At 40.0% G+C, this 21,260-nt stretch overlaps 1 protein-coding gene across 21 annotated transcripts in view; it reads right to left on the bottom strand.

The window, feature by feature from the left end:
* CLASP1 (cytoplasmic linker associated protein 1) overlaps window positions 1-20,577 on the bottom strand; it is a 273,436-nt gene extending 252,859 nt beyond the window's left edge. For 20 of the 21 annotated variants that reach the window (XM_086349179.1, XM_086349040.1, XM_086349068.1 and 17 more), the window contains exon 1: window positions 20,006-20,198. The gene's annotated coding sequence lies outside the window, so the exon portion shown is untranslated. Of the gene's footprint in view, window positions 1-20,005; window positions 20,199-20,479 lie in introns of those variants that run through there. The other variant, XM_086349101.1, reaches the window with a different exon arrangement.
* Between the last annotated feature and the right edge of the window lie 683 nt (window positions 20,578-21,260).

Raw genomic sequence — 21,260 nt, 5'->3', positions numbered from 1 at the left:
ACAAGGACACTGAAAACACAACTCCACATGTGGCTTCCAACCCATCAACCATTCAACCAGATTTCAAGCATACAGACTTTAAATCTGTACTTTACTAAGCTTACACATAACAGGTAGGGAAATTTTGCTGTATTTCTCAGATCAACTATAACAGAACACTGCTATTACTACAATAACATTTTTATATTCATATTTTCTGAATTTAGGGAAAAAATTTCCAAAAGAAAAAGGACAAAAAGAGGTCTGTGCCTTGCCTATGTTAGTATGTACTGAACTGTACATAAAGATGTTCACTTTTCAAATTGAGTCGTGAGTGCCTCAATATTTTTCCAACATTGATTTACTCCTACTCATCACTAACATGGTTTTCTTTAAAATACAAAAAATAAACCTAACTCTAGTCCCACACTTAAACAAATCACTTAAGGGCTTCCCTGATGGTTCAATGGTAAAGAATCTGCCTGACAGTGCAGGAGACATGGGTTCAATCCCTGATCTGGGCAGATCCCACATGCCTCGGAACAACTAAGCCAGAGCACAACTATTGCACCTGTGCTCTAGAGCCCAGGAACCGCAACTACTGAAGCCCATGCACCCAAGAGCTGATGCTCTGCAACAAAAGAAGCCACCACAACGAGCCGCCAACGCATCGCAACTAGAAAGCGGCCCCTGCTCTCCGCACCCGGAGAGTAGCCCCACTCTCCACAACTACAGCAAAGTCCACACAGCAATGAAGACCCAGCACAATCAAAAAAAAAAAAAAAGAGTAAATAAATAATTTTTTAAACATCACTTAAGAATGTAATTTAATATAATCAAATACACATTTTAACACACTGTTGAGAATAAAATTCATAACTATCTAGGACAATTTGGAAACATCTATCAATAAGCTTTCAATATTTGTCTTAATCCAAAAGGTCCAAAGCTAAGAATTCATTTAAGGAAATAATTTGTTAAGTACATTAAAATGTATAAAGTTGTTTACTGCAGCTGTTCATGAAAATTTGATAAAAATAAATGTTTCAGAAAAGGAAATTCTAAAAGACATTGCAGTACATCCAAACGACAGCACACCATGAAGACACTGAAAACCAAAGTGAAAACACACACTTCTTGGCCTGGAAAAATATCTACAATCAATTTGGTGGGGGAAAAAAAGCAAACTAGAAAACTACACATTTATGATTTTTTTGTTTGTTTGTTACATAAAAAATAGTCACTTACATTCTTGATGCACGGAAAAAGTATGGAAAGAAACACACCAAAGGATTCACACTCTATTTTTCTACAATGAAAATGTACTATTTATGTAATTTTTTTAAAAATATGTTAAACCCAGAAATAAACATACACACCTACAGTCAACTGACCTTCGACAAAGGAGGTGGAATACACAATAGAGAAAAGACAGTCTTTTCAGCGAGTGGTTGTTGGGAAAGCTGGACAGCTGCATGCAAATCAATGAAGTTAGAACACATGCTCAAACCATACAAAAAATAAACTCAAAATGGCTTAAAGACTTAAATACAAGACATGACATCATAAAACTTCTAGAAGAGAACATGGCCGAATTCTCTGACCTAAGTCACGGCAAGGTTTCCTTAGGTCAGTCCCCCCAAAAGAAACAAACAGGATCTAATCAAACTTACAAGCCTTTGCATAGCAAAGGAAATCATAAACAAAATTAAAAGACAATGTTCAGAATGAGAGGAAAAATTTGCAAATACTACTACCAAAAAGAGATTAATATCCAAAATATACAAACAGTTCTTACAACTCAATAACAAAAAAAAACAAAAACCTAAACAAAAAATAGTCAGAAGGCTTAAATAGACATTTCTCCAAAGAAGACATACAAATGGCCAATAGACACACAAAAAGCTGCTCAATACTGCTGACTATTAGAGAAATGCTAATCAAAACTACAATGGGATATCATCTCACACTGGTCAGGATGACCAACCAAGTCTGTAAATAATCAATGCTGGAGAAGGTTTGGAGAAGAGGGAACCCTCCTACACTGTTGGTGGGAATGTAAACTGGTACAGTCACGATGGAGAGCAGTTTTTTCCTTAAAAAAACTAAAACTAGAGTTACCATACAATCCAGGAATCCCACTCATTGTCATATACCTGGAGAAAATTCTAATTTGAAAAGATACATTCACCCCAATGTTCACAGCAGCGCTATTCACAATAACCAAGGCATAGAAACAAACTGAATGTCCACAAACAGATGAATGGAGACATGGTACACGGATGCCATGGAACACTACTCAGTCAGTAAGGAATCAAATAATGCCATGTGCGGCAACACGGATGGACTAGACACTTTCATACTAACCGAAGTCCGACAGAGAAAGACAAGTATCAGGACATCACTTGCATGTGGAATCTAAAATATGATACAAATGAACTTATTTACAAAACAGACTCACAGACACAGAAAACAAACTTATGTTTACCAAAAGGAAAAAGGGGTGGGGGAAGCATAAATTAGGGGTTTGAGACTAGCAGAGACACACTACTATATGTAAAATACACGGCCAACAATGTCCTTCTGTATTGTACAAGGAACTATAATCAATATGCTGTAATAAATCATAATGAAAAGAATACAAGAAGATATATGGGTAATGGTATCACTTTGCTGTACACCAGAAACTAATACAACATTGTAAATCAACATACATCAATTAAAAATTTTTAAAAGAAAAGAAAATGCTGAAGTAACAGTGGTCCTGGGGAATTTCCTGGTGGTCCAATGGTTAAGAATTCCTCTTGCAACATAGGGGATGTGGGTTCAACCCCTGGTCAGGGAACTAAAAACCCCACGTGCTGTGGAGCAACTAAGCCTGCACACCACAACTACTGAGCCTGTGAGCTCTGGAGTCCGTAATCTGCAACAAGAGAAGCCTGCATGCCCTAACAAGATGAGAGCTTGCACAACACAGCAAGACCCAGCACACAAAACAATTTTAATTAAATAAATAAATAACAGTGGTCATAACAGAATATCATTGCCAGCCCGCACACGCACAGGTTATCTAGAAGACCATTTCAGAAGCTAGAAACTGCAGCTGCCTCTGGGAATGGGATGTGGAAGAATGATAAAAAGGGTGGAGGAAGGCTTACATTTCACTCTCTATCCTGGTGCATTTTTTAAACTTTCTTACCATGTACATATATCATCTAGTCAAAGGAAATACACATTTTAACACATTAAGAAGTATGTTAATATTCTTTCCAGTATAAGCATAACTGGGTCCAATAAATACCAGAAAGTTATTTGTAAAGTCATAATGAACTAGAATTCTGAAACCATAGGTATCATCAGTTACTACAAAGAACTGAAAAACATTTTAAAAGCTAGTCATTCAACAAGCTGTCCATGTCCATGCCTACACTCATCTCTATAAGACAGTACTGCTAACACCAATAGGGAAGCAAGGGCTTCTCAAGTGGCGCTAGTGGTAAAGAACCTGCCTGCCAATGCAGGAGACCTAAGAGACACGAGTTTGATCCCTGGAGGAGGGCATGGCAACCCACTTCAGTACTCTTGCCTGGAGAATCCCATGGACAAAGAGCCTGGAGGGTACAGTCCATAGTGTTGTAAAGAGTGGGAAAAGACTAAAGTGACTTACTGTGCATGCAAAGGGAAGCAAGTGTATTTCCTAAGCTCTTTCAGTCTTGGAATTCTTGCAAAATCAAAAACTGGCAACAACAACAACAACAACAACAAAACTGGCAAAAAAACCCTCCCACAAGTAATAAGAAAAAAGTGCTCAATTCATTTTTGATCACTGAACTATAGCCATGTTTTAATTCAAAAATAACAAGACAGAGTCATACATGTCTACAAAACTACTCTTAGGTCATATGCTTCTATATAATTAGTTTGAAGTGTATTAACTACAGTATTCTCTTACTGCCATGTAGGTTTTGTTAAAATCTCTAAGATGGATAATTGACAATATCTCTCACAATATTAATGATACAATTTTCAACCCAAATGTCAACTTATAAGAATTTATTCATATACATGCAAAATAATTATAGGATTATTCTTCACAGCATAGTTTTATAAATGCAAAAGACTAGAAAAAACTAAATGTTCCTTAATAGAGGGCTGAGTAAATTATGGTATGCTATACAACCGCATACTATTCAACCATACTCATTTTCAAAAAACAAATGAAGAAGCCTTTAATGTACAGACATAGACTAATTTCCAAGATACATTAATGTAAAAAAAAAAAAAAGCAAAATTCAATAGTCAACATCTGTACAAAAAAGGAGAGTGGAGAGAGGGCATATATATGCTCTATTTCACACACATAATGAATAACACTGGGGTCTCCAAGGGAGGGTGGATGGCAGACAGGAGAAGAGGAAGCCTGCATTTTAAATTATGTGTATGTATTATTTGTTGAAAAAAATATTTTATAATTTTAAAAATTTAATTCATTTAACTAGAAGTTCTCTCTTCTTTTTAGGTAATTTAAACAAATGAATGGAACTTTCACATACAAGATTTAAACTTGCTCATAAGGCCCACAAGAATACCTTGGAGGTATGCTTTAAAAAAATTTTACAACCAATAATTCATGTAATAAGCTTGCAACTACAGTAAAAATTATATATATACATATAAATTATATATATATATTTATATATTTGTATATATATGTTATATATTTTTATAAATATATATAAAATATATATATTATATATATATAATTTTAATAATGCCATAACTATCCAGAAGCCATCAATAGCAACCAACTTTCCAAAAGCACAATGTCTAATCCCCACCCTCAAAATTCTAAAACTGAAAGATTAGTTTGTGATTCAAGTAAAGACCTGATAATAGAAGAGTCTGGATTTTATGAAGACTCAGCGTTCTCTGTAAGTGGTTAGTTTCAGGCTTCTCTCAGCAAGGCTGCTTCCCTGGCCACTTCACATTAGACCATGGGGTTAACGTGGCTCCCTGTCCATTGTCACAAACTCGGTCTCCAGCTAACACAGCTCTCTCATAAATGGAAGGCAACAGACAGGCCCCAGAGCGCCCAACCGGGGAGTGTGGACCTGTTCAGGGCCTCAGATTCTTTAGATGAAAACAGGAAGGAACATATCCTTCTCCTACTCCAGATGAGCAGCCCTTCCTTCTTCAGTCCCCCATATGGATTCAACATACCCAACAGGGCACTCTAACCATCTCTTCAACTGCCCCCTTCCTTGGAGTGGAGCTCTTTGGGAACAGGGCTGTCAGCCCCACTTTCTGTCCTCAGGCACAAACAGTGAAGTTTACTGAGGATTCTGATCAGGGTACACAGTCCATTCTCTACTAATTACCCAGATACACCCTAGAGTAACTCTCTTATTTTAACAGCAGTAGTTCTCATTAAGGGCTCTCTGTGTTTTAGGCCCACTCTCATGAACATCTATGTACGCACTTTCTGCATCCCCTTCGGTCACCCATGCCACCCCAAAACAGATCTAGCAAGCAAATGATCACAAGATGTGTCTCATCTTCCAGGGCTTACTCGCTCTTCCATGATTCCACAAAATAATCACTATACAATTCAGCTAAACACTGTTATTCTGTCAAACAATTTCAGAAATCAACTTCTTTGGCAATTTCAGAAGTCAACTCCAAATTCTGAAATGAATGAGAGGATAAAAAGATTTTCCCATCATGTTCACTTTATAAATGCACTCACAGGCCACTGGCATTCACCACCATTAGGTGAGTTCAATCAGCAACAGGCTAAAATACCACCCTCATCAGCCAACATCAACTCCACAGGGAACAGCGGGGCACAAGCACATTTCTTTTTATAAAGGGCCACCCTCCTCTGAATGGGATCCCATGTCTGGACAGGGATCTATTAAATAATAAAAATACTTCATAAATCAGACTTTTTAGACAAAGACATAGCTTTAGATTAAGCTACACACCAGGCCCAAAGTCTCCATAAATAAGGCCAGAGGTAGCAAAAGAAAACGGTCAGCATCTCTGCTTCCCACTCTCCCTGGCATAAGCCATTATTCCTACTAAGGGAGGTCAAGCTCTTGCTGAATCACTCTGTTGGTTGACAATTAGCTCGAAAGCATCTCAAGTACTGGGTTTGCTCTGGCCTCTCTGATGTTGTTACATCGTTCAGAACTAGAAAATACAAGAGTAAAATAATTCCTTCCTTTGTTTTCACTGTTAATAATAAGGATCGACTAAAATAAGCACTGGATGAATAACGAGAATCTCATGATAAAAGTGTTTATATAACAAGATGCTAAGAAATACCTACTTAGGAGTCAAAACCTACCAGAAAACAAAACAACCAAGGCCAACCTTTGAAATGAGCCTTCCCCTCCTGGGTATCTGGATGGCAGATTATAAAATGGATTCCCAAGGGAGGTCTGATCACTTAGGACAAGTAACATTAGACTTTTCGGAACACTAAAGAGTGTGAGGGAGGGAAATCTGATAATACAGACTCAGAGAGAAAGATCAGATACTTTTCCACCAGTTAACTTTTAGGATTTCTAGGCAAAAGAAGAATTTTCTAATGATACTTAATTTTCCTATTACAAAGTGATATACACTCATCACACAAATTTAAAATAATCTTTGAAATTAAGAGCATTTGTCAAAAATGAAAAAGCAAGATCTAGATATACAAAAATCACATCTAAAGTGAGTAAAATTCCCAATTTAAAACTCATCATAATCATAAATAACAAGTTAAAAATGTTTCAGTCATCCATGAAATGAACCCCTGTGCAGCCTGAGGCTTATCCATGTATCAAATGTCACATATAAAACAAATTCCTATGGCATTTGAAAGGTATCAATCCCCACATTTAGGAAGATGACTTAAAAGGACCTGAATTTTAAATCTTAAAGAACTTTATAATATATTGATCACTAATCTTTTAAGAATAATTTTCTGGAAATTCCATGGCAGTCCAGTGATTAAGACTTGGCACTTTCACTGCCGAGAGCCAGAGTTCAATCCCTGTTCAGTGAACCAGAAAAACAAAACAAAAACAAACAAACAAACAAAACCCCACAAGTTGCAAAGTACAGCCAAAGAAAAGATTAATTTTCTGCAATTACCCAAATATATTTGCAAAGATCTAAGTTTAACTTCACAATTCAGTCAATAAAACTTAAGCACATCCCTTACACAGTACTGAACTGGGCATTAGAGTGAATAGGGGAGAAAAGAAGGTTAGAAATTGGAAAACAAAGAAATATACAGTCTACTCTGAAGGTCCTTATAATCTACATTGGAACACGAGACTAGACAAAATCTAAAGAAAGGGAACTCACATTTACTAAGTGTATCTTATGTGTCAGGCAGCAAAGCTATAATATACAACATCCATGAATCCTGTCACTAGGGAAGAAAGCAGGGAGGGGCAGGAGGGTGCTGAAATTGAGGCCGGTGACGTCAAAAACCCAAAGCACAATATACATGCCAAGTGATAACAGAGGATAAGTACAGTTTTCATTGTGCTGTGCTAACTCCCTTCAGTCTGACTGTCTGACTCTTTGCAATCACATGGACTGAAGCCCACCAGGCTCCTCTGTCCATGGGATTCTCTAGGCAAGAATTCTGAAGTGGGTTGCCATTTCCTATGCTAGGGACCTTGCCGACCCCTGGATCTAACCTGTATCTTTTGTGTCTCCTGCATTGGCAGGCGGTTCTTTACCACTAGCGCCACCTGGGAAGACTGGCGCTGGGACAACTGGACAGCCACATACAAAACAACAAAGTTAGACCTGACCCTCACACCGTTCACACAGACCAACTCGAAATGGGTCACGAAGATGAATGGAGAGCTGGATCTATAAAACTCTAAGAAGAAAACATAAGAATAAATCTCCATGACCTTAGATTTGGCAATAGATCCTTAGATACGACATGAAAAGGATGAAAAAATTGATTAATTGGATTTCATCAAAATTACTAAGGACATTATCAAGAAAGTGGAAAGACAACCTACAGAATGAGTGGGAGAAAATATCTGCAAATCATACATCTGGTAAGAGCTTAACGTTCAGAATATTTCAGTTCAGTTCAGTTCAGTCACTCAGTCATGTCCGACTCTTTGCGACCCCATGAATTGCAGCACGCTAGGCTTCCCTGTCCATCACCAGCTCCAGGAGTTCACCCAAACTCATGTGCATCGAGTCAGTGATGCCATCCAGCCATCTCATCCTCTGTCGTCCCCTTCTCCTCCTGCATCTAATAAGACCTCCTAAAACTCTAAACCAAAAAGACACACATGTGCTCAATTGCTGCAGGCATGTCCAACTCTCTGCGACTCTATGGACTGTAGCCCGCCAGGCTCTTCTGTCCAAGACATTCTCACAATCCAGTTTAAAAATGAGCAAAGGCCCATACCATATGGAAGCCTGTGCGCCTTAGAGCCCCATGCTCTACAACAAGAGAAGCCACTGCAATGAGAAGCCCGCACACCACAACTAGAGAGGACCCTCCTCTCACCACAACTGAGAAAGCCCGCGTGCAGCAATGAAAACCCAGTGCAGCCAAAAATAACTAACTAAATAAATAAAAATGGACAAAGGAGAACAGCAAGGTCTTACTGTATAGCACAGGGAACTATATTCAATATCTTGTAGTAAGCTATAATGGAAAAAATATGAAAGTATATATACATATGTATAACTGACACACTTTGTTGTAAACCAGAAACACAACATTATAAATTAACTATACTTCAATTTTTTAATGGGCAAAGGATCTGCATGTATATTTCTCCAAAGAAGATATACAAAATGTCAATAAGCACAAGAAAAGATGCTCAACACCTTAGTTAGTAGGGAAATAAAAATCAAAACCACAGTGAGTACTACCTCACACCTACTAAGATAGCTATAATTTTTAAAAAACAAACAGAGATAACAAGTGTTGACAAGGACATGGAGAAATTGAAACCCTTGTACAAAACTGCTGGAAATGTAAAAAGGTACAGCCACTGTGGAAAATTAGGCAGTTCCTCAAAAAGTTAAACATAGAATTATCACATGATCCAGTAATTCTACTCCTAGGTATACACTCAGAAGAATTAAAAACAGATTCAAACAAATTTGTGAACCAACATACATTACAGTCACAACAGTCAGAAAGTGGAAACAACCCAACTTCCAACAGCAGGTGAAGGGATAAATAAACTGGAGTGTTCATACAATTGAATATTATTACCAATTAAGAAGGAATAACATTCTGACACAGGTTACAATATAAATGAACCTTGAAAATATTATGTTAAGTGAAATAAACTAGTCACAAAAGGACGTATAATTATTCCAATTTAATGAAATAGCCAGAATAGGCAAATTCATAGAGACCAGGGCCTGAGAAAGTAGGAAGAATGAGGATTTACTGCTTACAGAGTTTCTGTTTGGGGTGATGGAAAAGATTTGGAAACAGACTGTGATGACTGCTGCCCTAAGTGAATGTTATTAATGCCACTCACTTGTATACTTTAAAATGGTTACAATAGCATATCTTGCCAAAGTAAAAAGAAAAAAAGAGATTATATAAAGTCTTAAGGAGTCTGGCCTGTCCAAGGGTGGATCTCAAATCAAGCACTCAAGTCCAAAAGGGACTGTAGGTTCCCGATCCAACCAACCCTCATGGAAACCCTCATAAGAAGACTACATCCCTACATCCTTCCTAACCAGAGAAGAGGCCTCTCCAGATGCTGCCGGATGCTAGCAGCAGACTTTCCCCCAAGACTGCCCACTGACCTTTCCTGCAAGAAAAATAACTTGTGCTGGAAAAAACAGAGATAAGTGGAAAGGAAACTGAAGAATCCAAGAGCCAAACTCTGCTACTTTGCAGCTGCATAACCATGGACAGATTACTCGAGTGCTCTAACTAAGGCTCAACTTCCTCTCATTGTAAAATGAAAATAGCATCTACCTTTAAATGCTGCCATAAGACCTGCCAAAAGAGCACCCATGGCACCCAGCCTAGTGCCTGGCTCATGCTGGGTGTTCAGTCCATGATGGTTCTTACCACTCGGACAAGAGGTCTGTTTGCCACCCTTGGGCCAACCAAAGGCTTGGCAGGACATGGCTTGGGTCTGGAGAATTCTATGATTTTCAGAACTCAAATAAAACACAGATTTCAGAGAAGGAGCTGTTTCTATGCAGTTCAACGACTCTTGGAAAGACTGGCTTATTGTTTGCACAATGAACTGAGCTACTCTACATTAGGAAGGAAGCTGCTAGACAATTCACTCCTCTCTAGACAACAAGCCTCTGTTCACAACGAAGCCCTGCCTCAACCCACAGGAGAGACATGCTCTGTGGGGGAACTGAGCAGAAAGTCAGTTAGAAGGTCTGAGGCAGCTCTCAGGCTCTGGTGGCCTCAGCATCACTTGAAGAATCTGTTAAAGACACAGATGTCTCACCCCTGCTACCAAATATTCCAGTCACGAGGTATTTCAGCAAAGGCCCTTGAGCACAACTGTTTAAAGAAACACTTGAAGGGAAGGTACAGAGATGTCCTAAGACTACATTCTGATGTTGACAAACAGACCAGTCTGCCTCACAAAGCAAGAGCTGTGTCTTCCTCCATGCCTATCGAAAAACACAGTAGCTTTGGCAACACAGGACATGGAAACCATGGACGTGAAAGCGATCGCCTGCAGGTAAAATCCAATTCAACCTATATGTTCTATACTTCTCACAGGAAACAAAAAAGGTAAATTTTATTACCAGAACTTGGTAAAATTTTTGTCAAGCACTTTTTTTTGACTTTAAATTACATTTTTATTTTCTTTTTTTGACATTCCACAACATTGTTATGAAGTTTATTTTTTTCCTTTAATTTATTTTTTTTTAATTTTATTTTATTTTTAAACTTTACATAATTGTATTAGTTTTGCCAAATATCAAAATGAATCCATCACAGGTATACATGTGCTCCCCATCCTGAACCCTCCTCCCTCCTCCCTCCCCATACCCTCCCTCTGGGTCGTCCCAGTGCACTAGCCCCAAGCATCCAGTATCGTGCATTGAACCTGGACTGGCAACTCGTTTCATACATAATATTTACATGTTTCAATGCCATTCTCCCAAATCTTCCCACCCTCTCCCTCTCCCACAGAGTCCATAAGACTGTTCCATACATCAGTGTCTCTTAACACTGATTAACACAGGGTTATTGTTATCATCTTTCTAAATTCCATATATATGCGTTAGTATACTATATTGGTGTTTTTCCTTCTGGCTTACTTCACTCTGTATAATAGGCTCCAGTTTCATCCACCTCATTAGAACTGATTCAAATGAATTCTTTTTAATGGCTGAGTAATACTCCATTGTGTATATGTACCACACCTTTCTTATCCATTCATCTGCTGATGGACATCTAGGTTGCTTCCATGTCCTGGATATTATAAACAGTGCTGCGATGAACATTGGGGTACACGTGTCTCTTTCCCTTCTGGTTTCCTCAGTGTGTATGCCCAGCAGTGGGATTGCTGGATCATAAGGCAGTTCTATTTCCAGTTTTTTAAGGAATCTCCACACTGTTCTCCATAGTGGCTGTACTAGTTTGCATTCCCACCAACAGTGTAAGAGGGTTCCCTTTTCTCCACACCCTCTCCAACATTTATTATTTGTAGACTTTTGGATCACAGCCATTCTGACTGGTGTGAAATGGTACCTCATAGTGGTCTTGATTTGCATTTCTCTGATAATGAGTGATGTTGAGCATCTTTTCATGTGTTTGTTAGCCATCTGTATGTCTTCTTTGGAGAAATGTCTATTTAGTTCTTTGGCCCATTTTTTGATTGGGTCATTTATTTTTCTGGAATTGAGCTGTAGGAGTTGCTTGTATATTTTTGAGATTAGTTGTTTGTCAGTTGCTTCATTTGCTATTATTTTCTCCCATTCTGAAGGCTGTCTTTTCACCTTGCTGATAGTTTCCTTTGATGTGCAGAAGCTTTTAAGTTTAATTAGGTCCCATTTGTTTATTTTTGCTTTTATTTCCGATATTCTGGGAGGTGGGTCATAGAGGATCCTGCTGTGATGTATGTCAGAGAGTGTTTTGCCTACGTTCTCCTCTAGGAGTTTTATAGTTTCTGGTCTTATGTTTAGATCATTAATCCATTTTGAGTTTATTTTTGTGTATGGTGTTAGAAAGTGGTCTAGTTTCATTCTTTTACAAGTGGTTGACCAGTTTTCCCAGCACCACTTGTTAAAGAGATTGTCTTTAATCCATTGTATATTCTTGCCTCCTTTGTCAAAGATAAGGTGTCCATATGTGCGTGGATTTATCTCTGGGCTTTCTATTTTGTTCCATTAAGAGACTACTATCAACAATTATATGCCAATAAAATGGACAATGTGGAAGAAATGGACAAATTCTTAGAAAAGTACAACTTTCCAAAACTCGACCAGGAAGAAATAGAAAATCTTAACAGACCCATCACAAGCATGGAAATTGAAACTGTAATCAAAAATCTTCCAGCAAACAAAAGCCCAGGTCCAGACGGCTTCACAGCTGAATTCTACCAAAAATTTAGAGAAGAGCTAACACCTATCCTGCTCAAACTCTTCCAGAAAATTGCAGAGGAAGGTAAACTTCCAAACTCATTCTATGAGGCCACCATCACCCTAATACCAAAACCTGACAAAGATCCCACAAAAAAAGAAAACTACAGGCCAATATCACTGATGAACATAGATGCAAAAATCCTTAACAAAATTCTAGCAATCAGAATCCAACAACACATTAAAAAGATCATACACCATGACCAAGTGGGCTTTATCCCAGGGATGCAAGGATTCTTCAATATCCGCAGATCAATCAATGTAATACACCATATTAACAAATTGAAAAATAAAAACCATATGATTATCTCAATAGATGCAGAGAAAGCCTTTGACAAAATTCAACACCCATTTATGATAAAAACTCTCCAGAAAGCAGGAATAGAAGGAATATACCTCAACATAATAAAAGCTATATATGACAAACCCACAGCAAACATTATCCTCAATGGTGAAAAATTGATTTTGATATTTGGCAAAACTAATACAATTATGTAAAGTTTAAAAATAAAATAAAATTAGAGGGAAAAAATTAAAAAATAAAAAAATAAAAAAAAATAAAAAAAAAAAAAAGAAAAATTGAAAGCATTTCCTCTAAAGTCAGGAACAAGACAAGGGTGCCCACTTTCACCATTACTATTCAACATAGTTTTGGAAGTTTTGGCCACAGCAATCAGAGCAGAAAAAGAAATAAAAGGAATCCAAATTGGAAAAGAAGAAGTAAAACTCTCACTATTTGCAGATGACATGATCCTCTACATAGAAAACCCTGAAGACTCCACCAGAAAATTACTAGAATTAATCAATGACTATAGTAAAATTGCAGGATATAAAATCAACACACAGAAATCCCTTGCATTCCTATACACTAATAATGAGAAAACAGAAAGAGAAATTAAGGAAACAATTCCATTCACCATTGCAATGGAAAGAATAAAATACTTAGGAATATATCTACCTAAAGAAACTAAAGACCTATATATAGAAAACTATAAAACACTAGTGAAAGAAATCAAAGAGGACACTAATAGATGGAGAAATATACCATGTTCATGGATTGGAAGAATCAATATAGTGAAAATGAGTATACTACCCAAAGCAATTTATAGATTCAATGCAATCCCTATCAAGCTACCAACGGTATTCTTCACAGAGCTAAAACAAATAATTTCACAATTTGTATGGAAATACAAAAAACCTCGAATAGCCAAAGCGATCTTGAGAAAGAAGAATGGAACTGGAGGAATCAACCTACCTGACTTCAGGCTCTACTACAAAGCCACAGTTATCAAGCACTCTTAAGTTGCTGGGGTAATTATTAACTGATACAAGCTTTTGGTCAGCATTCAGGCAATATGTATCAAAAGTCACCCAATATTCTCACTTCTTAGAACTGATCCAAAGGAAACAACACAAAAAAGCACACTACATGGCAAAAACAGCCACTGTTGTAATACAGAGTATTATGTACCTTGATATATAATATATAAAAATATATATATACCTGCATATCAAGGATCCTGGTTTACCAGGAATTTCCTGGCAGTCCAGTGGCTAGGAGTCCACTCTCACTGCCAAGGGCCCAGATTCAATCTCTGGTCAGGGAACTAAGACCCCACAAGCTGTGAGGCACAGCCAAAAAATAAGGATCCCAGTTTACCAAAATCTGCCATTATCCAATCAAATATGTCAAAGCTATTAAAAATCAAAATGATGCACACCATGTCATTACACTGGAGATGGAAATGGCAACCTACTCCAGTATTCTTGCCTGGAAAATCCCATGGACAGAGGAACCTGGAGGGGCTGCAGTCCAAGGGGTCGCAAAGAGTCGGACACAACTGAGCGACTTCACTTTCACTTTCATTCATAGAACACAGAAGACCTAAAAAGACTTACTAAAAAACAGGGACATATGGACAGGACACTATGAAAAATCCTGGAGGTAGGGAAGTGGGGCAGGGGGACAAATGGGTGAAAGGTATCAACAGGTACAAACTTCTAGTTATAAAACAAATGTATGGCATGATGACCACAGTTTAACAATACTGTACTGTACATTTGAAAGTTTCTAATAGATTACATTTTAAAAGTTCTCATCCAAGGAAAAAAAATTCTGTAAGGTGATGGATCTTGACTTATTATGATCATTTCACAATATACAAAAATACTGAATCAGTATGCTACACACTTGGAAACCAACATATTGTTGCATGTCAATTTTACTTCAGTACATACAAAAAACGTGTTTGGATTACAAAAAAAAAAGAAGAAAAACCCTGTGTTAGGATGGCTTGATATAGGTTTTCCCCTGTCTGGTCTCTCAACTTTCTGTATTATTGCCATATTATTGTAATAAGATTACAAATAAGTTTAACTCATTCTGCTTAGAAAGTTAACTGGACAACCCTTCTAGAGGTAGAAGGCAGATTCACTGACCTCAGTCATGCTGAATGAAGATAAACGCACCCAATCGTACCATGGTAGCAAGATGGGCACAGGCCAGTTCTAAATTTTCTTTCACAAAAAGATAAATCTTAACATATTAACTATTAAATCTTAAATTTACATTTTTTAAAAAGCAAGTATAAACACACTGAAGGAGAGAGGAAACCTGGTCTGGCGGATTTCACATGGCAAAAATGATTAGGCAACTTCAGAACCACAACTTCAATATAAGGTGTAAAGTGATGTCGCTAAGAGACAATTTACACAAAAAGAACATCAGGCTGAGAAACTGAAGGCCCAGTTCTCATCCTCGTTCCACCATGTACTGGGATATAACTCCGAGGTCTTGGGTTCTCATTTGTAAATTGACAGGATAATCGTGGTATTTCCACTGCCTACCTCAAGGGATTTTTTGAAGGGAACAAAGAAGATTAAGAATGTAAAAGTGTTTTGAAAATCCAGGGTTTGTTACCTCAAATATGGCTGTTAGTGTTATGAAGATGTTCCTACAAACAAAGGTAACCATGTTTAGGAGACATACTCTGAACTGGTAATAAGAGGATGTATCGCCTGCCCTGGGGCTCAGCAGGATCTGGGGCCAGACCTTCCCCTTTACTTCCATGTTCAAATCTTTTAGGATAATCTATGACTGTTACCTGGTAATTTTTTTAATTTGTAAAAGCAAATGCAATCACTGACAAAATTAACATAGAATGCAGGACTTTCAAACTGGGTTTTCCAGATTTACCTTAGGATTGTTAAAAAATTGTGGTCGCCCAGGCCAACGAAGACTTAACTGACCGAAATCTCTGGGTGGCTAGCAATAAATAAGACCAGGCCATTTGTATTTTAAGACCCTCTCCAAGTGATTCTGGCAATGTGATAATTCCTTTTTTTTTTTTGGCCGCATCTTGTAGCATGCAGGATGTTAGTTTCCTGACCAGGGATCAAACCCATTATCCCTGCACTGGGAGCTCAGAGTCTTAACCACTGGACTTCAGGGAAGTCCCAGTTACTGCTATTATTATTACATTAACTCTTACCATGAATACATGACAGGAAGTCCATATACTTACTCAGTATATGCCAGTCACTATTCTCAGCATCTTACATATGTTATCTCACTTCATCCTCACACAGCCCTATAAGAAGATGCTGCTATTAACACTGCCTGCCCTTCACCCTCCTTTTGTAGATGAAATTATTAAAATACAAAGAGATGATCTAACTGGCCCATGGCCCAAAGCCACAGGGCTAGGAAGTGACAGAACCAGAAAGCTCACATGTCTGAAAATCCTTGATACAGTTTCCTAACCTAAGACAGGAACTATATATTCTGGTCAGGTCATATCAAATTCTGCTTTATTTCATATACTACATTTAAAGGACCATCAAACAAGAGTTGTCTAAAGAGAGCACAGTGATACCTAGTTTAGGTGATATCAGCTTAAACCACAAAGGGACAAAGGGCCTAGGGCTGTTTACATTCTTCAGCATCACAGGGACGGAATTTGTAACATTTTATCTGTCTCCTCCATTGCACTGTGAGTGAGCCCTTGAGCATGGGACCCATGTATGTCTTTTCAGCTATATCCTTGTGGTTCCTGAAAGTGAAAGTCGCTCAGTTGTGTCCAACTCTTTGCAACCCATGGACTATAGAGTCCATGGAATTCTCCAGTCCAGAATACTGGAGTGGGAAGCTGTTCCCTTCTCCTCGGGATCTTCCCAACCCAGAGATCGAACCCAGGTCTCCCACACGGCAGGCAGATTCTTGACCAGCTGAGCCACCAGGGAACTAAAGAAAGGGTTTAATAAATTAATCAATAAATCTAGAAAAGGCTTGATGACTGTCCTGGGAAATGAAAGACTATTTCATGGAAAAGAAACATATTTGATTCATGTTGCTTCAGAGAGTACTAAGATCAACAGGCATAAGGGGAGGGGCAGAGTGGAGACAGTCTAGGATATCTTTCCAGCAATCAAGACCTGTCCAGTGACAGGAAAGCAGGCTGCGGTTTGAGGCTCAAGACCAGAATACAGTAGACAAAAGGCAGGATGTTGGACTATAGGGCCTCTAAGAGCTCTTCCAAGGCTCCAATCCTTTTATTCTAAGTTAAGATACACTGGTTTATTCCTTCACACTTTCTACAGAGACTGGTTACACAAGGCCAGTAGTCCAAGCACAGAGGCTACTACAAAGTCTTCTACAAATTCCCAAGACCTTCCAGGACCTAGAGAAGAATAAATCACCAGAAGAATCTTCCCAGGAGGAAGGTAATGGATACAACAGGAATCAACAAGGAGTGAGGAGACTTCCAGGCAAGAAACAGGAGAAAAGTCAACAGAAGTATTATGGAAGAAATGCTGCCGTTTGAACACATCTGAGCTACATCTTCAGGGATGCCTGTGGGAAAGTGGATCCCTAAAGATGCTTGTGGGAAAGTGGATTCTGTGGAGGTGCCATAAGAATCTGAGGAGCAGGAGCATTCAGCCTGGCAGTACTGGTCTGAGCTCAAAGAGGTGAAGAAAGCCCTGCAGTGTAAAGACACAGCTAACACTCAAGAAATCGTGGTGCTAAAAAGAAAAGGCCTTTAGAGGTCAGTTAACCAAACACACACACTCTTTATGGATGCTGACCTGGTTGCATTCAATAAAGAAAGGTTAGTTTACTTTCTTAAATTACATTTTACAAACCAAAGACTGAATCATCAGTGATTCTGTTTTCAAACATTATTTTATGCTACTGTCTATTCTTTACACTATGTGACTACCACACTTGCAATCATCAAAGCTGTTATCAAAACTCAGCTCTGAGCCTAATGTTATCATCCCTTAAATGATTAAAACATTTACCAATAGTACTATGAAATAAAAAGCATTATCCATCAATCTAAAAAGCTACAACTTTATAAGTATTAGACTGTTAAGAATAAATGGAGTCTGAAAAAATTATGTCTCAGGTACAAAAAACTATCTCACCCAACTTATAAACTGTGAGATTGAGCCATCTAAAAAAAGGGGGGGGGGGGGCTGAAAATTAACAAAGGATTAAAGGGAAATAAATCTAAATCCCAAACCAGTGAACAAAACATAACACATGTGAACAATAAACTTAATGGTCTTCTGGCCATTCATGTCTCAACATCCCTGTCAAACTATTTTAAGGATCTGAAATCTTGCTCTATAAAAAGCAAGTTCCCATCATCTGAACTACACTTAAGAGATTCTATGGCAGTAGTTACTCAAGCATAAAAACCAAGCTTCAGATTTTTGCTTCTTGTTAGTACAAAAAAATGTCTACCTCTTTCAGGTAAAGTTGAGCCTGTGGCCAAAATCTTGGCACTCTAGGAGATGGAGGTTTTCAGTTCTAACACTAATTTAAGGTGCAAAGGCTTTTTCCCTATTCACTACCGCTTAGATTGTAACATGGAGATAAAATATTTGACAACTCCACCACCAACAGTCTCTTCAAAGGATTTTGGGAGAATACAAAACTACAGCTGAAAACTCAACAAAAATTAAAACTTTAAAATCCTAAAACACCTACATGTTAGCTGATCAGCTATGAATTTCAGAAACTGAGCATTAAGTAACAATTGCTAAAAAAAGGTGCAACTACACGATCTTACAAAGATGATAAGCAAACAGCTCACCAAAATTTAAATCTTTCTTAGCAAATGGAAAAGATAAGTAATATCCAGTAACTCTGGGACACTGTGATGTTATTTTTCTTATCTATACGGTCTCTGCATCAATGTTACTTTTCTCCACTCCCTTGACAAGCAAAAGGAGCCCACTGTCCAGGATTTCTCTGACCAAGAGGACAGTAAATGTCACAATAACTGTAATAAAAGCAACAATTTCTAAAGCCATCATTTATACCAGATTCTGGCACTCAAACAGGGTGCAAGGGACACGGCAGCAAGCAACTATTTCTCACTTCTGACTCTTCTGCATCACTGCCTCCCAAAGGACTAGAGAAATCTAGAGCTCTGGATGTCATATCTACAAATTTAAGTATCATCTTTAAAGAGCTCACAGGTTCTACAAATGGTCAACATTAATGTACGAACCTCACGACAGAAAAACTCACCCAGATGCAATAAAACATGTTTCAAAGCTCCATCTAATTTTTGTTTTTAATTTTAGGAATAAACACAAGTTGTTGTTGTTGTTGTTGTTTTAAAATTATGTAATAAGTGAGACTCTGGAAAACCCCAGACTCATCCGAGGGGCTTGGAAAACGAGAAAGCAAAATGTGAGGAGTTCCATTGTACCAACCAGGCTAACGTGCAAGATCACACACTCCTCTCCGTCAGAGCGTCCCTGCCAATACCGAAGAACAACAAAGGCAAGTTGAGGAGGCTGCACAAGGCTTAACTCAGCACTTGTCCGCTTTCCCAGCCTCCGAAGCAGCTCGCTGCGGGCCCGGGGACCTCCGGCACCCTGCGCATCCCGCCCGGCCCGCGCTCGGCTTTGTCTGGCCCGGCTGGACCCCTTCCCTCCCGATCTTTCTCCACACCCACCACTCGGCCAGTAGTAGTTGTGGGGGGTTTCTCCCTCTCCCTCTCGCCCCCTCCCCTCGCAAGCCCCGGCTCTTCTCAAACGCGGCTTCTCCTACCAGGCCCGAGACTCGGGTCGGGAAGGGGGCCCGGGGTGGGGTCCAGGAGAGAAGACAGAGGGGCACACAAAGCCAGGCTGACCCCAGACCCACCCCCAACCCCCTGCAAAGCAGCGTGGGATCAGCGATCTGCGGGCTGGATAAACAGTCCTCCACTCCCGTTCCCCGCCCAGCTCCCACCTAAGGGCCGCCCCCCTCCCCCCAAAGTGCACCCAAGAGCGGATGACAGCGCTGGACCTAGCCCCCACCCAGCTTCGGTGCCCACCACCGCGAGGGGGGCAGGGGCCTGGGAGGCCTGGGGTCTACACACCCTCGTCCTAACCGAGCACTTACGGCCGTATTATTCGCTCCTGTTGCCGCTGCGGACCAGACGGCCGCCGCCTTCTCCTCCACCCCAATGAGGTTAAGCGCTTGGTGCGGGGATTAAAAAAAAAAAAAAAAAAAATTAGAAGCCCAGGGCGCCTGCGCAATGAGGTCTCCCTTTTTTCCCCTTACCGCCACGACCCGGCTGGACCATAGAGTGTGTAAACCGAGAGCAGAGAGGCGCCTGCTTCTCTATGGTAACGCCCGGCGCAGGCGCCGCCCTGGCTGAGACGGGATTCGGGACCTGCCAGTCCCTAGAGCTCTTGCCTACTCGGAGAACGTCAATTGGCCCTGGTGGGGACCCGTAGGGAAAGGTTCTTTAAGAAAAGGGCGGCCAGGCTGAAGTTGGACCCCCGGCGAGTTGCGACAAAACTCAGGCTAGGCAGAGAGGATTGAATCTAAGCAGCCATGGCAGTAGGGCACCAGAAAGCAGGGAGCGTAGACCTCAGGAAGAACCAGGAAAGCTTGGGTAAAAGGCGTCCAGCAGGAACTTCCTCCGGTGGGGGCGAGGAGGTCTTCTACCTGAGGGAACCGGCCTTTCACTTCTGGGTTACGCGCTCGGCGCACCATCTGGGCGTCCAGGGCGGAGGAAATTGTGCCTTGTGACTCTCCGTACCGAGGCTCCCCCTTCACTTTTCGGGTAGGCGCGGGCGCTGGAGCCGGAAGCACAACTTTTAACGGTTCTTTGCCCTCTTTGAAGCCGAGCCAGCCCTGGAGACTTCTCCTGGAAGCCTCGGAAACCCTGGAGACTTTCTTCCTTGAGTGCCTGCACAGAACAGGCGGCTTCCATCCCCTCTCTCGCCTTTCTCTTGGAAGAAGTGTGGGAGAGTGTCTCGGAGGTGTAAAAGCTGTGCAAGTTGCGGGGCTCCCCTTTAAGGATCTCGAAGGGCACACAGTTTTGCTGCGTCGGGCGCCTACCCTCACTTGTAATTTGACATTGAAAGCTTTCTTGAGATTACACACTGCTCCGGGGAACCCACTCAGAGTGTGAGTTGGCTTCCCTCCGTCTCGATTCTCATGTCCGGAGCTCCTGCTAGTGGGGTGTGTGGACACCCGTGAGATCTTACCTGTAAAGGTCCAGGACTTAGATGATGTGCTTGGAGAGACTCAGTTAAAACAAGACTTATGTAGACTCCTCTGTGGAGTGCAGGAAAGGGAGCGGACTGTGGGCTGAAGGAGTAGCGATGGCAAGTAGGAGGTGACTCCTGTATAGATCTAGAAAGGA

This window comes from Bos grunniens, chromosome 2, assembly GCF_055505025.1.
Source record: "Bos grunniens cultivar Pamir isolate PY7600 chromosome 2, Bosgru_T2T1.0, whole genome shotgun sequence".
NCBI classification, from domain to species: domain Eukaryota; kingdom Metazoa; phylum Chordata; class Mammalia; order Artiodactyla; family Bovidae; genus Bos; species Bos grunniens.
This window is presented reverse-complemented; position numbering and strand designations above follow the sequence as displayed.